The 23,401-nt window shown below is 37.0% G+C and overlaps 1 long non-coding RNA gene across 1 annotated transcript; it reads right to left on the bottom strand.

The window, feature by feature from the left end:
* Positions 1-713: 713 nt before the first annotated feature.
* On the bottom strand, positions 714-2,101 carry LOC309862514. Its single transcript, XR_014310559.1, has 3 exons — positions 2,026-2,101; positions 990-1,158; positions 714-757 (listed from the first exon to the last, which is right to left on the bottom strand). It is a non-coding gene; the product is annotated as an uncharacterized lncRNA (long non-coding RNA).
* Positions 2,102-23,401: the final 21,300 nt, after the last annotated feature.

Genomic DNA, 23,401 nt, shown 5'->3' with positions numbered 1-23,401 from the left:
GGAATTGTTGCAATATTTTTTGGTGTGATAATACTTAAAATAGTCTTATCTCTTGGAGAAACATTGATTTTTATGGGTGAAGGAATGCGATGTCTAGGATTTGAAGAGTGAGCAGATGGATTAAATAAGAATGTTGAAACGTTGGTAATTGTTGAAGCTGGGTAATAAATAGGTACCCGGGAGTCATTGTGAAATTCTAATTTTGCATATGCTTCAATTTTTCATTGTTAAATTTTAAAAAATATTTTCAATTCCTATAGAGGTATTTTAAGAAGACTATAACAAAGGAGAATTTCTTAAGTTTAATGCAATAATAACATTAATAGTAATTACAGTAAAACATAATAAATTGCACAGACCTTTAAAAGCATACAGGCTTAAAACTCTCTCTTGCTTCTTAGAGCAGTGATCTGAAATTGGTCATAATTTACTTACATTTATGTTTATCACCTATTGTAGACTTTCCCATGTGCCCAAATGACCACCTGTACTGTACGCCTTTACTCTAGTTGTGGTAAAAGCCTTGTAGTAGCAGCAGGTTTGTCTTCGCTAAGACATGAATATGCCAGAGCTGAGAGCTGACTTCCTCCCTCAGAGAGACTATGTGCCCTCAAGCTGAGCACAGGCCCCTATGTTCCCTATTGTGTTACCCTCACCTGCTTTACCCGCCTGGAAGATGGTAGCTATTAAGATTACAGCCTCTGAAGACACAGTTCTTCTCCTCCTCCTTCTCGTCCTTCTTCTCCTCCTTCTTCTTCTTTAATTTTTAATATTGGTATAGTTAACACACAGAGTTAAGTTAATTTCAGGTGTACAACATAACTATTCAATAATTCTATGTATTACTCAGTGCTCATCATGATAAGTACAATTTCTTCTCAGATCGTAATGTGCAATACATTCTTTCTTGAGTTCATGCCTTTGTATGCATTGGAAACTCTGCCTGAAATTTCCCCCCAATCCTGCCCTACCCCTACTCCATTACCTACCTCTCCACAATGCTTCTTCACCAGCTAGATTCACCACATCCTTTAATACTCGTTTCCTTGCATTAGCCTTTCTCAACAGGCCATTCAGGATTTCCTTCTCTGTCTTACTCCCCTGTATTGTCCTTGGGGGCAGGCATTGGGTTTTTATAAATTTTTGTGTTCTTGTTGGCTAACATAAAAGGGCAAAATAAATGATTATTGAATGAATTAATGAAGTTGTTCATTTAAGCTTTGATAAACTATCTGTTACATTAACCAGAGTTAAATTCTTTCAACCAAATTTACCAATATAGATGCCACCAGTCATCTAGTCTTACTCTCTCATTTCTCTCCAAGTACCTATAAGGTCATGTGAAAGGACAACGTTCGATGTTTTCCTAATGACAAAACCGTATGGCTTCTCAGACCACGCATGCCATAGGTATGAACTAGGTAATCACACGGTTTTTTATTTTTGATAGATTTAAGAAAATCATAAGATTAGAGCTGGAGGGGTCTTAGAATAATTTAACCTTTGTTGCTCTTTCAATAGAAAAGATATGGGGATACAGGGAGGTTAACTGACTTGCCCAAATTTATACCAAGACTTAACTTGGGTCTTCCCTCAGAGAATGTCAATTCTGATTCTCTACCTTGAACTTAGAGAAGGTCAACACATTGGCTTTTCTTTTTAAGACCCAAGGTTTACATAATTTTGGCAATGCTTTTTAAGAAAAAGAACAGAAGATTATAAAGACAAAATTCAGTACAGACACTAATATTTATTTAGAGTGAGAAAATGGTCATGATATAATGTTTTAAACTGCTAAAAATAGCACAAATGCCACAAAATGCTGAAAAGTCACTATATTTTTATGAATTAATCACCTAAAGAGGCTCTTCATTAGTTCATTTATTTGGGATTATTGAATTAGTGGTTTTAAAAAATTCTCTTCTATAATACTGCATGGTAGGTTTCCTTTAAAAATAAAGTTTTAAGTTGTATATAAATTTATGTAAAAGACTATTTAATTCCTCCAAATTGTAAAGATGTTACCTCTGGTAGTTTCTGCCAGGTATACCAAAGCAGAGGCCCAGCAGTTAGGCTTACATCAGACATGCCTAGGTAAGAGAAGTAACTATGTATGTATTCATTCATTCATTTATCAGACATTCGTGATGCCCCTACTAGGTGTTAGTCACTGTGCTGATGCAGTTGCACATCATTATGATGTAAAGATGAATAAGGCGTCTTCTCTTAACCCTTGAGGCCCCAGCCTATTGGGAGAGAGTGGCAAACAAAAAATCAGAATTCAGTGCCATACCTACTGAAACAGGGCTGTAGAAGAAGAAGGTCAGAGGAAAGATTGTTGATTCTTTTGGGGACAATATGGTAGAGAAGGATCCTCAGAGGAGGTGACTCTGAGGTAAGTCTTTTTTTTTTTTTTTTTAAAGATTTTATTTATTTGTCAGAGAGAGAGAGAGGGAGAGAGAGTGAACACAGGCAGACGCAGAGGGAGAAGCAGACTCCCTGCCGAGCAAGGAGCCTGATGTGGGACTCGATCCCAGGACGCTAGGATCATGACCTGAGCCGAAGGCAGCTACTCAACCAACTGAGCCACCCAGGTGTCCCTCTGAGGTAAGTCTTGAAGAACAAGTGAAATGGGCAGAAAACTATAGGGACAACACTTTCAAAAGATAAAGAATGAAAAAGGGGTATGTTCTGGCTCAGTGAGGCTGGAACAAAATATCTAAGGAAGGCAGTTTCAGGGGTCAAGGCTTGAAAAAGGAAAGGAGAGATGAGCGTGTATCATGTGCTAAAGATCTTGGGCAATAGCTAATAGGGGAAGAGAAGCCCTCTATTTCAATCAGGCTACTAAGACAGAATCCCATGGACTGCATGGCTTAAACAACACACATTTATTTCTCATAGTTCTGGAGGCTGGGAAATCCAAGATCAAGGTGCTAAGCTGATCTGGTATGTGGTGAGGGCCTTCTTCCTGATGTGCAGACAGCCATCTCCCTGTATCCTCACATGGCAAATAGCAGAGATAGAGGGTGCTGATCCCATTCATGAGGGTTCCACTCTCATGACCTGATTTCTTCCTGAAGGCCTCATCTACTGATGCCATCACATTGGGGGATAGGATTCCAACACATGGGTTTGAGGGAGACAGATATGTTCCATCTGTTGTACTCTTGGAGGATTTCAAGCAGGTGAGCCACATGAGTTTGGTATTTGTAGGGAGAGTTGACTAGAAAGAGAGGGGAAAGGCAAATGTCAGCCAGAAGATAACTGTGATGCACATCTAACAGTCCAGGTGTGAAGGGGCATAAACAAGGGTGGTGATCTAGAAAATGAAGAGGAGAGAATCAAAATAAATTATCTGTAAAACATAGGAAGAACAGGACTTGGTGACCGATTGATTATACATTAAAGATGAGCAGAAAGGGAGGAATTGGGGATAAGCTTGGGCACCCAGGAACAGAATTATCATTATAAGGATGATAATAATCATTATTAATTAATTATTAATTTTCTATTTTGTTTTAATTATCTCATAATTATTATTATTAATAGTCTTAATTATCATTAATAGAATGTTAAATTAGTAAAGGTATTCCAGCTGATACTCTAAGTACTTTCTTAATGTTAAAAAATATATATATATATTCGCTATCTACTTAAAAATTAAATAATGATAATAATATTAATAATGATGCCTAAGTATTTTAAAATATTTCATTACTATGCTCTTTGTTCTCTAAATATATGGTTTTAAAAAATATGTCATCTGTTTTTTGTTCCATAAGACTCATCTTACCTTTACTGGCTTGTGCAGCTGTTTCATGTGTGGATAGTTTCATTCATGAGTTAGTTGGATTGTTGTTCAGATTTCAAAATCTATATGGCTCCCCTTTTTTTTTCTTATGTTTTCTGATTTGTCCTAAACTGTATTTTAAAAATGTCAGGGGGATCCATCTGCCACCATTACTTCTGCTTCACTAACCTAATACTATTCCCACAGGTAAAATCATTCTTCAGGCTTTTTATTAAAGGGGCTCAATTTCTTACACTGTCCAACATGGTAATTACTGCTACATGTGATTATTTATAATAAAATTAAAATTAAATACATTAAAAACTCAGTTATTCTGTCATAGTAGCATTTCAAATGCTCAAGTCCCATGTATGACTAGTGGCTACCACATTGGACAACTCAGACATAAAAGATGGATCATTCCAGAAAGTTCTACATTGTTCTAGAAAGTTCTACTGGGAGTTTTGTGCTAGACCATTATCGTCCTGATCCTTTGAACCATGTAGCTATTCATTCAGGATGCTAACAAGATTTTCCTCTCTTCATTGAAAACATACACTATACGCATCTTCATATAAACTACCCATTGTGTTTTGCATAAAAATTTGATAATATCACGAAAAATCACAAGGTTTTAAATATTTCAGAAACACTTTTGAGTTCAGTCAGCACAGGTTGCCAATACTGAAAAGATCATCAAGATATAACAGCTCTCTGTTAAGATGTCAAAGTGTCACCACTAGTTTTACAAGGGAAAAGGTAGTTTGAAATACTAAACAGGCCATCTTAGTCGATTTGTCTCCAGTGAGTAATAAATCCTCCCTGTTTGCTAACTCAGCCAACTGATGTGCTTGGTTGACTCTAGAGAATTTATGGTCTCTTTCTAAAAATGTATTGCTGAGTGGATCAGTATATTCATAATTTCAGGATTCCAAACAAACTCTTATCCAGCCGTGTCACAAATGAATAAAGTGGCATCATTTATTTAAGTGGTAACTAGAGTTTCATGAGTATTTCACCTCCAAATCCATCTCTGTCGTGACTGGCAGTAAGTCAAAAAGTAGTTAGCTTGAAAAAAACAAAACAAAACAAAACAAAAACAAAGACAAAAGCCATATCACCACATCACCAACTCTGGGTGCATTTAAAAAGTGAATCAATCTCTATTCTGAAAAGCCCAAACACCAGTAATTCATCTACTTAGAATATCCAAAAGAGAAATAGGTCATCATTGAAGCAAAAACAATAAGCATAGCATTATTTGGAAGAATCAATAGTGTCATGATAAATGAAGTTCCCTCTTGTATTGCAGCAACAAACCTCCTGGAGCTGGGAAGTCTCAACTGATTCTCTGCCTCCAACGAGCCCCTCCCATACCCTGAGTCCCTATGGTTCTCTCAGAGACGCTTCTGAAACAAGAGTCTAGGTCACATAAACCATGAAAAGTCTTGTAGATCCAGCTACAGTCAGAAATAAAAGAACCCTTTCTGAAAGGGCACCCCAACGTGGTGACTGATCGCTGGACCTTTGTCCTATTTTAGCTGTGTTGGCTATATCGTGCTGCCACCCTACTTAGTAAGTGTGACGGACACTCAGTGCTGGGAGAAGTTGATGTCATTCCCGCTGACAAGGACACTAACAGACCATATTCTTCTTGTGCCATTCGGAGGCGCGTCGAACAAAGAAGCAAGTGGCCAGAATGTTCAAAGTTAACTGCAAACGGGGAGAAGAAAGTTAATGTGACACGCTGCAGTATTCTCTCTTAGCATGCAGTTGCAAGCTTTGAAAGTCCCGTTAAGTATCTCTTTTTTAAGATAAATACCTATTAAGTAATGTATATGCACAAGCTGAAGTGTTAAATGGTTTGTTGAAACCTATTAGAGTACACAAGATGATAAACATAAATTATAGCTAATATACTGCACCAGTGATTTTTAAACATAAAAATTACTGACACTGTAAAAACACACTTGAGTCATCGTAGCAGCATAATAGCACTAATCCATGTTTATCCAACCATGCACTTTTCAAAAACAACACAAACCTCTAATAAATGCTTTGGCTTCACCTTGACAACTTATATGGGTTATTGCCTCGTTCATGCCTGGATAACCATGTGTTATGACTTAAATGTTCTTTAATATCAATTTATGCCTTGAAGAAAAAAGATTGAATAACATAGTGTACATATGGTTCAATTTATTACAGCAAAACAATCATTTTAGTTTGAAGATATTTTCTCATGGTGCATATCATAGAAATCTTCTTCAATAGAGCTCTCAATAAACCAGATTTTTTATGTCACAATAAATGAAACTAAGGCAGCTAATTGTTGCTAAGATTCTAAATAGATGGGTCTATTTGGCTTCCTTGTCAATCAAGAAATACATTCCTTAACACTTGTATTTCTGGATTCTAATGTCTCTAATTGGATTTTACACTATCTGATTAACGAGGTAGTTTATAGGCTACTATAAAAAAATTGATCCTTAAAAAGTGAAGGAGGAAATTGTAGACCGTCAGCATTACGGAAGAGTCAAGAAGACACCAAGAATCATAATGGTCACAAAAACCAAAGGGGAGGGCGTAGGGTAAGGAAGCGAACTGAGGAAGTGAATTCTAGAAAGAGAATAAGTCAATATTGACTGTGATTATCTCAGAAATGCTTCAGATGGTATCCCTCCTGGTCCCAGGCCCCCAAATTCCAAGTCTTGAACTAGATATTTTTCTCTGGTTCTGGCTGGCTGAAGCATTAGGCTTGGGTCACACACTCAGTACACCGATCTGAAAGCCCGGCGTGGTGGTGGGCTTGGTGTGTTGGCAGATGACATAGGCTCTGTAGAGATCTATTTCTTTAAGAAGAGTTAGTCAGTTGAATCAACAGGTCTTTATAGAAATAAAAATAGAACCTCCATATTTATGTATAGCTTATTACAAAATGCAAACACTACTGCAATTTAAAAACATACTCCTTTAATCATTTATTCTTTATTTCTCACTTTCCCTCTGTCAATCAACAATGCTATTTGAGAACTCTCTGTATGATATTGGGGATGAGGGGAAGAGCTTGGAGCAGATTATATTAATGTCTGGTAAATGATATAATAAACACTTGCAGGGAACCACTGAGGGATGAAGGCTCTATGGAGGAGGCAACTTTGGTTTCTAACTTTTAGAAGGCACATATTAGTTTGAAAATGACCCATGAAAACAAAACAAAACAAAATCAGATAAGTCTTTCTGGAAATTAATATTGATAATAAAATCTGGAGGCCCTACAAAATTTATCCAGTAGATGCTAGGCCCACACTCATAAAACTTGTTTACAATGTTTCTTTGTTCTGCATGAGCCATTCCTTCAATCACCTTCCATTCCAGCAAGCACTAATTCTCCTTCTTCAAATGAACTCAGCTGTTCTGTATGGTCTTCTCCATGGCCACTTGCTCTTTCTTACCCAGGTGTTAATTCATTTTGAAGGTCAAGCAGATGATAAATAATCTTGCAACAAGATATATTTTGCTAGGCATCCTAAACAAATCCAATTACAAGTTGATTAATAAAAAAATCCAATCAAACTGGATTTCTCTGTTTCCAGATCTTGACTGGACTTTGTTTGTTTTGTCCGTTTGTTTGTTTTTTCTTTTAATCTAGGTCTCCAAGCTTTAGATTACTTTGGTTTTTCTAGAGTTCCTTCCTCTTCCATGTCTACATTTCAAATTCCACCTGTTCTTTAGAGCAATGGTCTCATCTCCCTTCTATAAGTAAGCATTCCCTGATTACTAATGGCTTCAAGCAGCTTCTCTGTTTCTTCTCTTCTCCGACAGCTTGTTCCTGAACTTCTTCTGTTAAAATTTACTGATTTTCATCCTGTTCTCTTACTGTTTACATTTGTGTTTTCTATCACAACTTGTGGACTCGATACTCACTGAGGGCAGGTAGGACAGTTCTCTCTCTTGCTCCGTGCGCTAGAGTTGAGCATTCTTTCTTGAGCAGCATAAGATTCAACCAGGTTTTGTTTAATAAACATGATAGATTTTCCATAATCTTGAGGCTACATTCTATCAGTGTCATAGAAACTTGCTATCATGAAGATTATATTCTTGCAAAACTCTTAATGAGCAACTAGAAAAAGAGATATTCCTTTTGTACACCTATTACTAAGTTTTAAAAAAAGGCTGATTTAAAACCATGACTTCTTTCATTTTAGTTTTATTTTCAATCCATCCAAAGGGACTGGATTGTACACGTCTATGATTCACAAATACATGGAAGCATTTACAACTCCAAGAAAATATGCTTGTCTTGTCCATCCTTGAAGGAAGAGTGATACACTGCAAGGACCAGGACATGGTCACCTACCAGGATAGGATTGTGTGTGTGCCCATTGGAATGCATTCTTGAACTGTCTAATCCTTCTTCATTATCCATCAGCCCAGCACACATATTCTGGGATGAAACTCAAAGTCAATGACTGTTTATCTTCATTAGCTCCTCCAAGCAATGATTTACATGCAAGTCCTGATACTGTTCACCACCGCTTCTCTAGCCCATCAGCATCCAGGTTTCCCCTAGAGCATCCTTAAATGATTCCAGCTTGAGAAACCCCATCCCAGATTCCAAATGTGGAGGTCCTTGAGCAGCATCCAAGTAGACTAAACAATCTACATTTATGACATTCCCCCTGGGAGCATTACCTCCATAAAGGAAATGACACACACAAATGTACACAGTAAAGTAAACATCCTACTCCCTCCATAAGACCACTAAATATGTGATTTGACATCAGTTTGTCCCTGGGGATGGGGTGCAGGTAGATGACTTAGTAACAGAGTCTTGGTAGTAGTAATTTAGAAAATGGCTGCCAGAATTTCATTGGCTCTCTGGGTGAAAAAAAAAAAATTATCCTTTCTCTGGAGCTACATGAATGGTTTTATGTGATAACTAAAAGAGAAGACCATCCAGCAGATTAGAACATGGACCTGGAAGACAAATCTCTTGGCCCTAACTTTGGCAATGCTGACAATTTGCTGGGTTGATCTTTGAAAGGTATTTATTCTAATGTTTTAAGGTATCATTTTCTTCCCTAAAAGTACAGGACTATCACAGGGGATAGTGTTTCCTGATTTTCATAAAAACACATTTCAGTCATAATAATAAGCAATTTGGCTTCCACGATATTTTAAGGTCATCTCCACTAAGAATTCTATCGTCTTTTAGGATTGTGATTCCATGGCCCCAGAAATCAGCTTTCAACAACTGGAGAAGAATCCATCCATTCTGTTTAATAAGCAGAAACAAAAATAAGCAAACAAAACTGTTAAGTTTCACCATGATCCCTATATTTTAAAAGTCTGCGAATCTGTACTTTTAAGCTATATTTAGGAATTATACAAGCAGTGGTGTTCATTTTATTTCACATAATTTTCTCTCTTCTGGTTTAAAATTCTTCATTTGCAGAAATGCAACATGCATTTTGCATATATTTACTCATATATACTCGAGGGTGAAGTTTACAAACTCATCAGGGTAAAAAAGTCCAGGCTCATGTAAAATTTTTAGAGAGATTTGCCTTCACAATTGCCACTTGCGCCATTTTATCTCGTCCTTCTACTTCAAGGGATAGCCCTGTTATCAAAACCTGACCTCAGGCTATGATGTCACTCACTTATATTCTAATGTAAATGTGAGATAATGTACTCACTTTCCTGTTACCTTGTACATCAAGCCTAAACTCAAATTTGGAATATTTCCCTCCTGTTAAGGAATTAGAACAGCAGTTGGTAGGTGAGAAATTCCTGGGGGTGAGAGTTGGAAGAGGAGGTAAGATGTTTTCTCCAGTATCCTAGAAGTCCTATTTCTAGGATATTGACTATATCCAAAATAGAGTGTACCCATTCTAATTAGAAACCTTACAATATTCACCTTATGAATATATGTGCTTAATATTGTTGGGTTGCGTAGCTACTGAAAAATAATTACTCAATTTGATAAAGAAAAAAAGATTTCCACCAAATTATAAATTTCCAGTGGTATCTGAGAGCTTCATTTTTCTCTTTTTCAGTATTTCTAGGTAGTGAGAAGGGACCGCTAGTGACAAAATGGTAAGAACCAGGGTGACCTCAACAGCACATGCTCTCAATTCCCATTCCCTGAATCCTGGTACATTTTACCTCAATTTCCCCTGAGTGAACAGTTTGTGTAGAGACAGGGTTTATCTTCTTTACATTCAGATGGTTGCATTTCCTGCTTAAAATGTTAGCTAGATTGTCTCTGTACCCTGCCTCCCCCCATCTTTTGGTCTCCCAGAAGCTGTCTGCTGCTTCAGGCAAACTTAATGATGGCAGGGCCGCAGAGCCAAAAAAGGAAAAACACCTGTGGCCAGTGTAAAGTTTAGTCCTGAAATAGACAGGCAATGGCCATCACCTGCCTGCTGTGTGAGAGCCCAATCAAGTCTATTCATCACAACTGTGCAGATAAGGGCTTTTTTCACCCCCCTCCTTTTTTTTTTTTTTTTTTTTTTTTGCTGTTGTTTTTGTTGAACTGCATGTAATAGGGATAGAACAGAATACAGCAAAGAAATGGTGCCCTCTGCATCTCTGCATGGCCCCGAGGGGCTGCTGTTTAGATACAGCCCATGGAGGTGGTCATTCTGTAAAAATGGCTCACGGAATGTTCATTTTGGAAAATAAACTTGGGCTTTCTCTTCAAAAATTTCTATTATGAAATTTTCTTTCTATCTCCTGTGGAAATTATGAAAGAGAAGAGAATGAAGTCTAAGGACAGCTAAATTCAATGAGGACGGACCATGTGTCAGGGAGCATATCAGCAGGGGTCAATGGGGTACTCTCCTGTCCAGGCCTTGTTATAGCATGAAAAAGAAATAAGGTACAGTGAAAAAATCATGCACATGTGGACACCATGACAAAAACATATGATTTCATCTTTATCTTTCTGCAATTCTTGACATTTTAAAAATTCCTATCCTTTCTTGAAATAGTAGCTTCCCTTGGCTTCTATGACTCCCAAGTTTCCTGGTTCTTTTCTAGCCTCCTTGGTTTGGCTCTTCTCCATTTCCTTTGCAGGTTCCTTTTCCTCTGTTCATCTTCCTAACTGGTGTCAACCCTACTCCTAAGTCATTTGTTCTCTGCACTTTGTCCTTGGGAGATTTCATCTCATCTGCCACAAAGCTGAAAGAAACATCTATGCATTGGCAGCTGCCCAAAGAGTCTCTCTACCCAAGATTGGTCTCCTAAGCTCCACACCAATCCATAGAGTGGCTACCTACCATTGTGTTGGCCAATAAGATATGTTTTGTGTGGCTACTGGAGATTTCTTAGTGTGTTCAGCCTTTTTTTCAGAAGTGCTGAAGTGCATCCTTTCCAAACCCTTCTTGTATAGAGATTGATATGAGGCTCAAAATGAAAGAAAAAAAACCCAAAAAAACAAAAACCTTGTGAACAAGAGGTACTCATAAGGAAGAAATCTACCCGCTGAAAATGAAATAACAATGATAAACAGAGCCTGGGCCTTTAATGACATTGTGAAATTACTGCATAAGCGGTGGATTGCTTCCTGTGGACTTCTTACATTGTGGGGAAAATCATTCCTCTCTTTGGTTTTAGGCATAGTTATGTATAGAGAGAATTCTATGTACTTGCTTATTGTTTTATACCTTAAATGAGAGAATGCATACTTAAATAAGAGAATTGTATTTACCATGGAGGAAATGTTCACAAAAATTGATTATGCATTTTGCTGCAAAGGATATCTCAACATATTCAAAATAGGAAAAATTCTTCAGGCCACATTCATTGACTACAATTTAATAGAACCATAAATTAATTATAATAAGCAAGCAGCTCTCACCATCATCATTATACCCACACCTTACCATCCAAACTTATACAATTGGAAATTGAAAATTATAACTTCTAAGAACTCTTGAATTAAAGAACAAATAAAATTCAAAGTATAAACAATTTAATAATAAATAGTATTCTGCTGTAATAGTAATAGTATTCTACTGTAAGGAAGAGTTTCCTTCCTTCTTTCTTTCCTTCCCTCCTTCCTGCCTCTCTTCCTCTATCTATGTATCTATCTAACTATTTGCATCTATATGGACCCATGAATTCTTTGAATTCTTATTTTATTCAATAGGACATAATAATATGTCATAAATTATTTATTTATTTATTTATTTATACCCCCAAATTGTTCTAAATTTGGCCAGTAGGAATTTCTTCAAGGTAGCTCTTATGTATTTCTGACATGAATCTGTTATTTTTTGAACACTTTGCTTTCTGGCACAAGATATCCCACAGTAATTTTTTGCTTATCCTGCTCTACCTCTGGAGCTAGCCATCTCCCTGGGGCTCCTGGTTCCTTTAATAAAGAATGCTATTTAGAACCCAAGCACCAGCATGCCCACTACTTTAGGAATACCATCACTTCTAGGCCTTTCCAGAGGACAAGATTTCATAGTCTTCTGCTTTCTCATATTTACAACTATTTTTTCTGTCAAGTGAAGAAACTGGCTCCATTTATCCATGATATATTATTCATTTCCTCAAGCATAAGAGGTAGTTTCAGATTGCTAATTGATATCTTTTTGAGATGCAAACCTACTAACTAGAATTCGATATTTGCTTACAGGTCTTTATTCTTCAAAAATACCAAGGTCATGAAAGACAAAGAAAGGCTGAGAAAAATCTCTGGATTCAAGGACTGAAGAAAAATAACAACTGAATGAAATGACTAATCTTGGTTTACATCTTGGACTACAAAAAAAAAGAATATTTGGACAATTAGTGTAATTTAATATGATTTTCAGATTAGATAATAACACTGAATCAATGTTGTATTTCAAGATTTAAAAATTCGATTGTATTTATGTGAAAAGTACTTAGGAATGCAGAGACAGGATGTTTGCAATTTACTGTCCAATTGTTCAGAAAAGTATATGTATATACACAAAAACATATACATATGTTTACATGTGGTAGCATATACAGAACAATAAAGGAAATGGGGCAAAACATTAACAACTGCAAATCTGGATAAGAGGTACAATGCAATTGTTCATAACAGTTGTAATGTAGTTTTACTGCAGATTTTAAATTACACAAAAAACAAAGCTGCAGGAAAAAAAAAAAAAAGAAATAGATGACAGTGCATGGTCTCCATCCCAATCAGTAGTATACTCCTGGAGAAGTGTGTAAGAATAATTCACAACTTCAGGAACATATAGAGAAAATCTGAATGTGAAGGAACTAAATAACAATGAGAAATACAAGAAAAATTCTAAATATTACAGCCAGAGGTGAAAGATGTAGGAATTAGAGAAATAGAAGAAGGAGAACAAAAGCAGAAGAATAGGTCTTGAGTATCAAACAATTCAATGAAAAGTTGGTTCTGTGAAAGGACAAGTAAAATGATACATTTTTGATATGTTTTGTTCAAAGAAACAGTGTTTGTACCAGGCAACAGTGTTAGGGGGTATCACTGTACATCCAGAGATATAATGTTATGCCAATAAATGTGAAAGCCTAGATGGAGTGGATGATAGAATAGGAAAATAAAAATTTCCAAAATTGGCTCAAGAAGACAAGTTGAGTACCATGATTATACAGGCATAACAAAAATAAATCTAGAACTTGTAAAAGATGACCCCCTTCCCCCAGTGAAAAGGAAATATTCAGGTTAGTGGGAGACTCAACGTTGAAAAATGTCAATTATCCTTCCCTGTCATCATAAATTTAATCTTATCTCAATCAAAATTCTATTATCATCTGTCCTATAATTCGAACATCTCATTCTAAATTCATGTGGAAGAGAACGTATACAAATATAAACAAGATAATCTTGAAAAATAGGAAATATCCAGAGCCCTCATCTTTCCAAATATCATACCATATTAGAATGTCATGACAATGGAGGTGCACTGATGCATAAAAAATCCATCAGTGAAAAATAATAGAAATCAAAGACACAGATATGTATATATATGGAAATGGTGTCTATTTTGCATGCGGTGAAAAAAAAGATTAAACAACAAAATCCCAAATAGATTAAAGTTCTAAATTTACAAAAAGTAAGTTCTAAATCTGTCCAAAAGAACTGTGGCAAAATATGTTTAGAAACTTGGAATAGGATAGGTCTTCCAAAACAAGGCATACATTGAAAATGTCTTTTATGAAAAAGGCTGATATAGCTTATAGTTGAAGAAAATATCAGTAAGACAAATGATCAAAAAAACCCTAAAGAATTTACAAGACAAGTACAGACTGGGGGTATGTTTTCTTAGTTTGTAGCTGGAAAGGATTAAAAACCAGAATTTTTAAAAAAGATTTTATTTATTTATTGACAGAGAGAGACACAGTGAGAGAGGGAACACAAGCAGGGGGAGTGGGAGAGGGAGAGGCAGGCTTCCCACTAAGCAGGAAGCCCAATGCTGGGCTCTATCCCAGGGCCCTGGGATCATGACCTGAACGAGGCAGACACTTCAAGACTGAGCCAGCCAGGCACCCCAAAAATATATTTTTAAATTCCTAAAATTACTAAGAAAGAGCTTAAGCAACCCAAATAAAAATAGAGGGGAGGAGATGTGAACAGATCATTTATAGAATAAAAAATACACATGGGTGACAAAAACGTAAACACAGGTGTTCCGCGCCATTAATGACCAGGGAAATGCCAAAGAATACTATGAGACTGACAGTAACTACAAAAATTGATAACATTAAGAGATGGTGAAATGTGAGGAAATGGGTATTTTTAATACTACCCATGAAAATCAATTCATATAGCCATTTTGACGTGGTATTTCTGAATCTTTTGACTCTAAATAAATGAAGAATTCTCTTTGGCCCAGGATTTCTACTTCTCATCATCTAATCTTGGAATTAGATGATGTAAAGAGGTTCATGCATTGATACTACTGCAACACTGCTGTGATAGCAACTAAATTTAGGGAGGTAAGTTTCATCAGAATTATCAGGACAAAAAATAACAGACAATGGAATTTTATGTGTAATTTGGGCCATATGTGGTTAATTTATGTAAACAATATAAAAGGATTGTCAGGGCATATTGAGTGATAAAAACAAGCTACAGAAGAATAAATATGGTATAATACAGTTTATTTTAAAAATACTCATGCAAAATAAAACTATATACAACTAAAACATCACTATGCGTACATGAATGTAAGAAATGCCTATACCATGGGTGCCTGGGTGACTCAGTGGGATAAGCCTCTGCCTTCAGCTCAGGTCATGATCTCAGGTCCTGGAATCAAGCCCCTCATCGGGCTCTCTGCTCAGCAGGGGTCCTGCTTCCCCCTCTCTGACTGTCTCTCTGCCCACTTGTGATCTCTTTCTGTCAAATAAATAAATAAAATCTTAAAAAAAAAAAAAAAAAGAAATGCCTATACCAAACTGATTTAATGAACAAAAAGTCTTTGATTTCCTCAGGGAAAATATATAGAAACGGAGGTGATGACTAAGGATGATATAACTCGATCTGTAACATTTACGTTTTTTACATCTATTCAAATGGCACTGTTGTAATTGAATTTTTTTGAACTTTTAAAAAGAAAAACAGAAGGAAGCTATTTGTTCTGCGCCTCTAACTAACCATGTGCATTATAGCCACATAAATCAGTTAAAGGTCTGAAAGGTCACTTCTCTGGTGAATTACCACACAAGTGTCATTTACACAACTCCATCCATCCATTCATCCAACCGTAAATGCCTACCTACCTGTATGTGCAGTTACTTTGATTGAAAATTAATGTTTAAAATAATCACATGTGCTTAATTTTATGTAATATTTACATTCCTAAAAAGTTGAACTTAAATAGCTTCTTAAATTGAATCATATTTTCAATGCAGTAACAGAGTACAAGTATAAAGAAAAACAACATGCTATGGTGAATTATTTTGTGAAGTGAATGAACATTCCACAAAATGCTTGCCTTATAAATGTGAAATTTATACATCAACTTTACTTAATAGAAGATAGCCCTGCAGGTAACTTTGCTCTCCCTGCTCCCTGCCTTTCAGCTAAAATATAGCTAATTTATACAGATTATTTTTATTATATTCTTGGACCAGCTTATTTTTATAAAAAGCACTGTCAGAATGCAGCCCTATCATTTAAATACCAAATATCCTCCACAGATTTCTTTCTGAATCATCAAAATCTCCTTGGAAAACTGTGTGTTTGGGGGCAATTGCTATATTAGTTTTCATATTTTAATTTTCTTGCCAAATATTTAAATATATTTGATAACTACCAAGGCAAGCTGAAGGATTTTAAGAATGTGTTCAAGGGGATTATATTAGAGACTTCAGAGTAACTTGCAGATCTAGAGGGGTTTCCAAGGCTAAATGAATTCTTATCAGGTTTATGAGAAAACCTTTTCGAAATAATTTGTAAATTTATCTGTTAATCAGCAAATCTGATTTCTACAATATTGCCCACAGTGAATAATTAGTTATTTTTCATGGCCGTAATGCTTGCTTAAGAATGATAAATTTTAATTATAGAATTTTATTGTTTTTCTTTAAGAGAGACAAGATCCAAGAATAGAAGATGTGCTTTAACGGAAAAGGTCATCAGATTTCATTCTCTTTAAAATACAGGCCTTTGCCTAGCAATAGCCAAGTCTCAGGAGACCTTAATCGTCCAAATCATATGTTTTGCCACCCTGTGGTAGTTAGAAGTGAGTCAAATATTATAGATTAGTATGATCATCTGGGCAGGTGGACAATAATGCCCAGGTCTGTTTTTAGAATTCAGCATATTTTCTTCTAAAATATCATCCTTTTTCTCTCTCCAAAACCTGTTGAGAGGTAAATCCTTAGATACAAGGAGAAAAGCTATGGTTCAAGCTCTAAACTCTTCTCAGGGATAAGGGAGAATATATATCCATAATATGGATTAAAAATCTATACCATAAAGCCATTTTTATAATCCATTTGAAGTGATTTTATTATGATATGGAAGAGAAAAACACAGAGAAGTGATTAATACAAGTGAAAACAAATTCTAGAAATTTTAAATTTGACTAGTCACGTGACCAAGAAATATTTTCAAAAGTCCACTGGAAGTTGGTAAAAATGCTTTAGTGTCTCCTTTAATAATGAAAGGCAGTCATTATTTATTTCATACACATGTCTAACAAAGTAGAAAGATAAACGTACCTACCCAATAATTTGCTTTCACAGTGTGGGGAGAAGCTGATTAAAACATCTCAACAATCATACAGCAAGAAAATATGCACACAAAATTAACATACAGCAAGTATAAAATGGAAAATGGAAGTGCTTCATAATTCCATGCTCAAAAGAGAGCAAATGCAAATGTTTGATGTATATTCAGCCAGATGTTTTTCGAAGATAAAGATAGGGATATATAGATAAGTAGCTCATGTATATTTTCTTTCAACTTATCCTCTACTCTTCAAGATTCACTGTGAGAATACTTTGCAGGGGAGAAGACAACATTTTTTAAAAGCAGAAAGGAGCAGATTAGGTCAGGAGATAAAGAATTCCAAGGAAAATTGAACAATGCTACATAAAGATTTTTTGGAATTAGCTATTTGGCCAATCTAGAAATAGAAATAATTATATAGTGGCACATACATTTGGAATGTCTTGATCTTTCCAAATGACTTCTGCTAAACACATACAAATTGAATCTCACAATGATTGACTCTTTTCACTAGTAGGGCATTTGGGTCTTTTTATTTAACTGCTCTCAAAATCCCAATACATTCATAGAGAAGGGAAGCAAAAGCACAGAGTAGGATCTGTGAGACCCTAGGTGCTCGAGGAACATTAGTTAAGATATCAAGATGCATTGGGGTCCTGGAGAGGGTTGGAGACTGGCAAAGATTCAAGGAGGACAGTTTTGCTTTTAGCCATTTTAGCTTGTACTGAAATTTGCTTATTTAAATTACTTCTGAATTGCCACATTCTTCATTTTCTTCATCCACAATATAAGAATGATCACCTTCTTGATATGCCTTGCAAAGATTTTGTGATGTCTAAATCATGTTAAAAGAAACCAATCTCTGCTTAAAAATTTAAAAAGTGAACTGTATATGATGGTATGAACTCAGTGTCCCTACTTTTTTGGATAAGAAATGTATTGAGAAGAGTCAGTTTGGGGATAACCACAGTATTCCTCAAACTGAACCATCACTGGTTCTCATGAACATGGGCTCAGGAAGGAAGTAATACTTAATTCCTCAAACTGAACCATCACTGGTTCTCATGAACATGGGCTCAGGAAGGAAGTGATACTTAAAGCTAGATCTCAGTAATGTCAGGGTTTCTATATACAAGGAGTTGCTTTGAAACAGAAATGTACTTGCTCATTTAAGACTGCCTGTGTGCCACTGTGGTAAAATAAATGCATATATTTCTTTAATCACAAAGAGAAATTAAGTCAATCAGAAAATACGAGAAATACTCGATCCCTCTTCAGGACCAAGGCACTCATTCCCCCCAGCAATGAGGAGAGTCTAGCCAAAGTTAAGCCCCCTTTTCATCCAAGGCAGCCCGGTCTAGAGCTGACCACCTTGTTTCCTTTAGTCCAGGACAGCTCCATGGGGCCACTGCGCTTCAGAGCTGGGGTTCTGATTTAGAGTTCAGTTACTCCCTCTGTCCCATCCTGTTTGACTAACGCTCTCACAGGTGTTACTTTGGAGAGCACTCCCCAATAAATTGCCTGCATATAAATCTCTTTCTCAGAATGTTTTTTTAAGGAACCCAATCTAAGACTAGATGCCAGTAGCCTTTTTTTTTTTAAATTTTTTATTTTTTATAAACATATATTTTTATCCCCAGGGGTACAGGTCTGTGAATCACCAGGTTTACACACTTCACAGCACTCACCAAAGCACATACCTCCCCAATGTCCATAATCCCACCCCCTTCTCCCAAACCCCCTCCCCCCAGCAACCCTCAGTTTGTTTTGTGACATTAAGAGTCACTTATGGTTTGTCTCCCTTCCAATCCCATCTTGTTTCATTTATTCTTCTCCTACCCACTTAAGCCCCCATGTTGCATCACCACTTCCTCATATCAGGGAGATCATATGATAGTTGTCTTTCTCTGCTTGACTTATTTCGCTAAGTTCCATCCATGTTGTCGCAAATGGCAAGATTTCATTTCTTTTGATAGCTGCATAGTATTCCATTGTGTATATATACCACATCTTCTTGATCCATTCATCTGTTGATGGACATCTAGGTTCTTTCCATAGTTTGGCTATTGTGGACATTGCTGCTATAAACATTCGGGTGCACGTGCCCCTTTGGATCACTACATTTGTATCTTTAGGGTAAATACCCAATAGTGCAATTGCTGTCATAGGGCAGTTCTATTTTCAACATTTTGAGGAACCTCCATGCTGTTTTCCAGAGTGGCTGCACCAGCTTGCATTCCCATCAACAGTGTAGGAGGGTTCCCCTTTCTCCGCATCCTCGCCAGCATCTGTCATTTCCTGACTTGTTTATTTTAGCCATTCTAACTGGTGTGAGGTGATATCTCATTGTGGTTTTGATTTGTATTTCCCTGATCCCGACTTTTGACATTAGTAGCATTTCCTTTCCAGTGGCTCGTTTGAAGTGGAGGATGAATAAATTTTATCTAAATTTAACAAATTCAAAAGTGCAGTGAAATCCAATTATTTGGCATTATGAAGGAAATAAGCAAATAAACGTAGAAATTGCTAAAACATTTCTCAGACTGTGGAATAGAAGACACTAGCTTTTTTTTTTTTTTTTAATAGAACTTCTGTACACGTAATATGCATGTGCTACTTTGAATTGTTTAAGGATAGGAACCTGTAAAAACAAAATGCACGTGTCTGGATGCCTGGATGGCACAGTTGGTTAGGCATCTGAATCTCAGTTTTAGCTCAGGTCGTGATCTTGGGGTCATGTGATTGAGTCCTGCATGGACCTCTGTGCTCCGTGTGGAGTCTGCTTGAGTTTCTCTCTCTCCTTCCTCTTCTGTCCCTACCCCTTTCTCTCTCTCTTTCTCTCTCAAATAAGTAAATAAATCTCTCTGTATATATAATGGAATCACTTAAAATTTGGTTTAAAACAAATAAGCAAAGGGCTACCAAATCTCTAAACAAGGAAGAAGGTCACCTCACGGCCCTAAACATCAAAACATTGCAGCCAAGAAAGAGAAATCTGTGGTATGATCTTGTCTGATACACCTTGAATCTTCTGCTTTCCAACCCTCAAGCTATGAAGAGAAAGTGTTGTGCTTAGAAGGTTTTTCTACCATCCTCCTGTCGAAAGTTTGATTCGCCATTTTTAAAGCCTTCAGGCTGAGAGGAGAGAAAGAGTCAAAGCTTAGTGAGATCTCTCCTTAAAATAGAAAACACATTCCTAAGTAGCTAAGTGAAACTTTGTACCAAATACTTAACAATGTTTTGGGAGAAAAAGAGAGTCTGGGTCATCCTGGAAAGGGAAGAAACAGCCCAGTTGAGCCATAGTTTCCCCATCAGCCTCTCTTTCTCTCTTTCTTCCTCTCCTTCTCACCCTTTCCTCTCTCTGTCTCTCTCCCTCTCTCTTTCCCATTGTAGGGCTACACAGATGAGGAAAAGACACAATGCACAGTCCTTTAACTATGATTTGAAGGCAAAAGAAACAGACCTCAGATAAAATAGTGTGTTAAAGATACCCGTAATGCATCAACGAATGACATCTTGAGAAAACTTCCCATGATGAGTAAGAAGAAAAATGAAAACAAATGGCATGAGAAATAGTCTGGAAAAAAACAAAACAAAACAAAACACAGGATGAGGAGAAAAAGAGGAAGGAAGTACGGAGAGAAGGGAGGGAAACATGGGAGAAATGCGGAAGAGAGGCAGAGGTAGTAAATAGAACACAAAAGGACTGTGAAGAACCCATTCACAGTTGGTTTAACATTCAAAAATCAATCCATGTAATTCACTATATTAACAAACAAACAAACAAAAAAGAAAAACCATTTGATCAGATCATCTCAATAGAGGCAGAAAAAAATCATTTAATAAACCCTAGAACTCATTCATGTTAGGATCAGCAAACAAAATAGAAGACATCTTCCTTAAGGTGCTTTACTACTTTAACAATTCTGGAGAAATGACCATGAAGATCCATGAAGCATAACAAAAGGAAGGAGGCAAGAAGGAAGAGCAGGCGTCCCTCACTGCACCTGCATTAGTCCTCATTCCTAGGCACACTTGCAGGCCATCACCTTGTTAGAGGGAATATCCTTTCCTCACCCATGTGGGCCATGGATTAATTCAAAAGGTGGAAGACCTTGTCTTGTGGGTTGAAACAATGTCACAGCTCAGTAGGATAATGAATGGCTTACTCTCATTTTTTCAAATTCTTTAGAACCTTAAAACTCTATCCATTTTTTCTCCTTCAATGACTCAATAATATTTATCTCTTCCTTTTTTTGTCTACTTCTTTGACTTTATTTGTATCAATAATCTTATCATTCTATTCAACTCTAAGCCCTTGAAAACAGAGTTCTGGATTGATCATCTTTTTATTTCCCCAGAGTGGGGATGAGAGCCCTTATCATAGGTGTTAATAACTACTTGGTAAGTCAAATGGAATCAAATGGCATTATGAGGGACAGACCCCTGAACTAGAAATAAGAGGTATTGAATTCTAAGACTGACTCAGTCATTAATTAGTAATAGGGTCTCGTGAAAGCCTGTCTCTCTGGGTTTCAGTTTCTTTTTCTCTTAAATGAAGGCGTTAGAATTAATTGCAAGGTATTAATATTCCTTAATACTCCTACCACTGGTAAATGTTTTTGTTATGGGTTTTCAAAGATAAACTTAAAAATGACTTTTCATTTAGATACATGAATGGTGCCATTGTTTTTCCTAGATGTTGTCTTTGCTGCAAAGACCGGTTGGGGAAGAAGCAACTCAGGAGATAGATCCCAGATGGAAACGGTAGCAGTGACCTGCCCAGGTGTTTAAAGTAGGACACCCTCTGGGTGCCCCCACAGGCCTGCGGTGAGACTGAAGATCAGAGGAGCTAAGAAATACAGAGAAGATAAGAGCATCACAGGTGTATCCACAGTTAAAGAGTTCTATGCTGTATAACACTATAAAGTCTGGAGGGGAAGAAAGGCAGGCAGCTGCCAGACCAATATACCATTTTTAGAGACTGAGCTAACACAGGAACAGTTGCCAGTGTGGGACTGGCCTAATGATTTTATCTCATTCTCTGTCTGACTTCCCTCCAGTGAATCTTGTAAGGGAACCAGCTACCTGATCCTTTAATCCTGCTAACATTTTATAAAAGAAGATTCAAATTAGTTTTGCTTATTCCAGATGCTTTATATGCAAATGAGCTTTAGAATTGGTGGCAACTAAAATGTGAAGCAGACTCCATGATGGGTTGGAGGAAATGCTCCCACCTGAAAACCCTCCCAAAACAACGAGATGATTCCTTTCTCCTGGCTGCCAATGGCTCTTTCTCAAGGGAATTCCAGAATCTTCCAGATATCCACCATGACTCTTTGATCCCAAGGAGGAACTCCTCAGATTCCTTTCATGTATAACTGGCTTTGACTTTCCCCAAACAACATGTGGATCACTATCCCTGCCTTCCATAAATAGCATTACCTATGCAGTATTAATCAGAGTTTGCAAGTCAAATATTAAGATCATTCCTTGGGGTAATCCAGTGGTACAACTTTGCCATTTTATTTTCCCCTTTGCAACTCTAACTAGACAAGGGAAACTAAAACACTGAGCTAGGAATTATTTATTTACAGCTTCAATCCAACACACACAGACCCTGGATAAAGATTGCTCACTCTCCCTTATAATAAAAGTGGCATCTTAATGTGGAGCGGTGTGGAGCCTCAGCCCTGCCCGTGGGCCAGCTCTTACATCCTCCCATGTAGCCTGGCATTTGCCCTCTAGCATTCCTGTGTTGCTTGGCTCCAAATGGAAGTGCTCTTAATTTCAAATGATTTATTGGGGACAAGTGCGAGGCCTGCCTGATCTAAGTCTGTTTGTATTTGGTTTCCTGCGTCTCAGGGGTGATTTTAAGACAATATCTTATGTTGTAAAGGAGGGATAGGAAAAAAGAGCAATACCCACCTGCTGTTGGGCTAGAGCTCACTGGTGTTTTACACAGCTGTGTGGTGCCATTTTCTACAGCAATGAAAAGAAAGAGAGTGAGGTCTGAGGACAGCAGGTGAATGATGGACTGATAAGGGAAATTTGTACAATCCCCATCAGGTTATCTATTGAAGGGCAATTCTGTTGGGCTGTTCAAAGAGCAGAGGCCTAGGGCTAGGGACTCATCATAGGGGAGAGTGTTGCTGACCAGTTTCTGTGTTGTCCTGCTCCTACAGTACTCCGTCCATTAAAATATTCCAGACTATACAGAAATTACATTTTTTAAAAGACTCATTTATTTGGTTTTACAAAGAGAGGGCATGGGCAGGAGAGACAGAAGGAGAAAGAGAGTCTCAAGGGTTAGGGTTAGGGTCTCTGTGCTGGGTGTGGAACCTGACATGGGGATCGATTTCACAACTCTGAGATCATGATTTGAGCTGAAACCA

This window comes from Mustela nivalis (genome assembly GCF_964662115.1).
Source record: "Mustela nivalis genome assembly, chromosome: 1".
NCBI classification, from domain to species: domain Eukaryota; kingdom Metazoa; phylum Chordata; class Mammalia; order Carnivora; family Mustelidae; genus Mustela; species Mustela nivalis.
The sequence above is the reverse complement of the archived record's forward strand: the minus strand, read 5'-3'. Positions and strand labels throughout refer to the sequence as shown.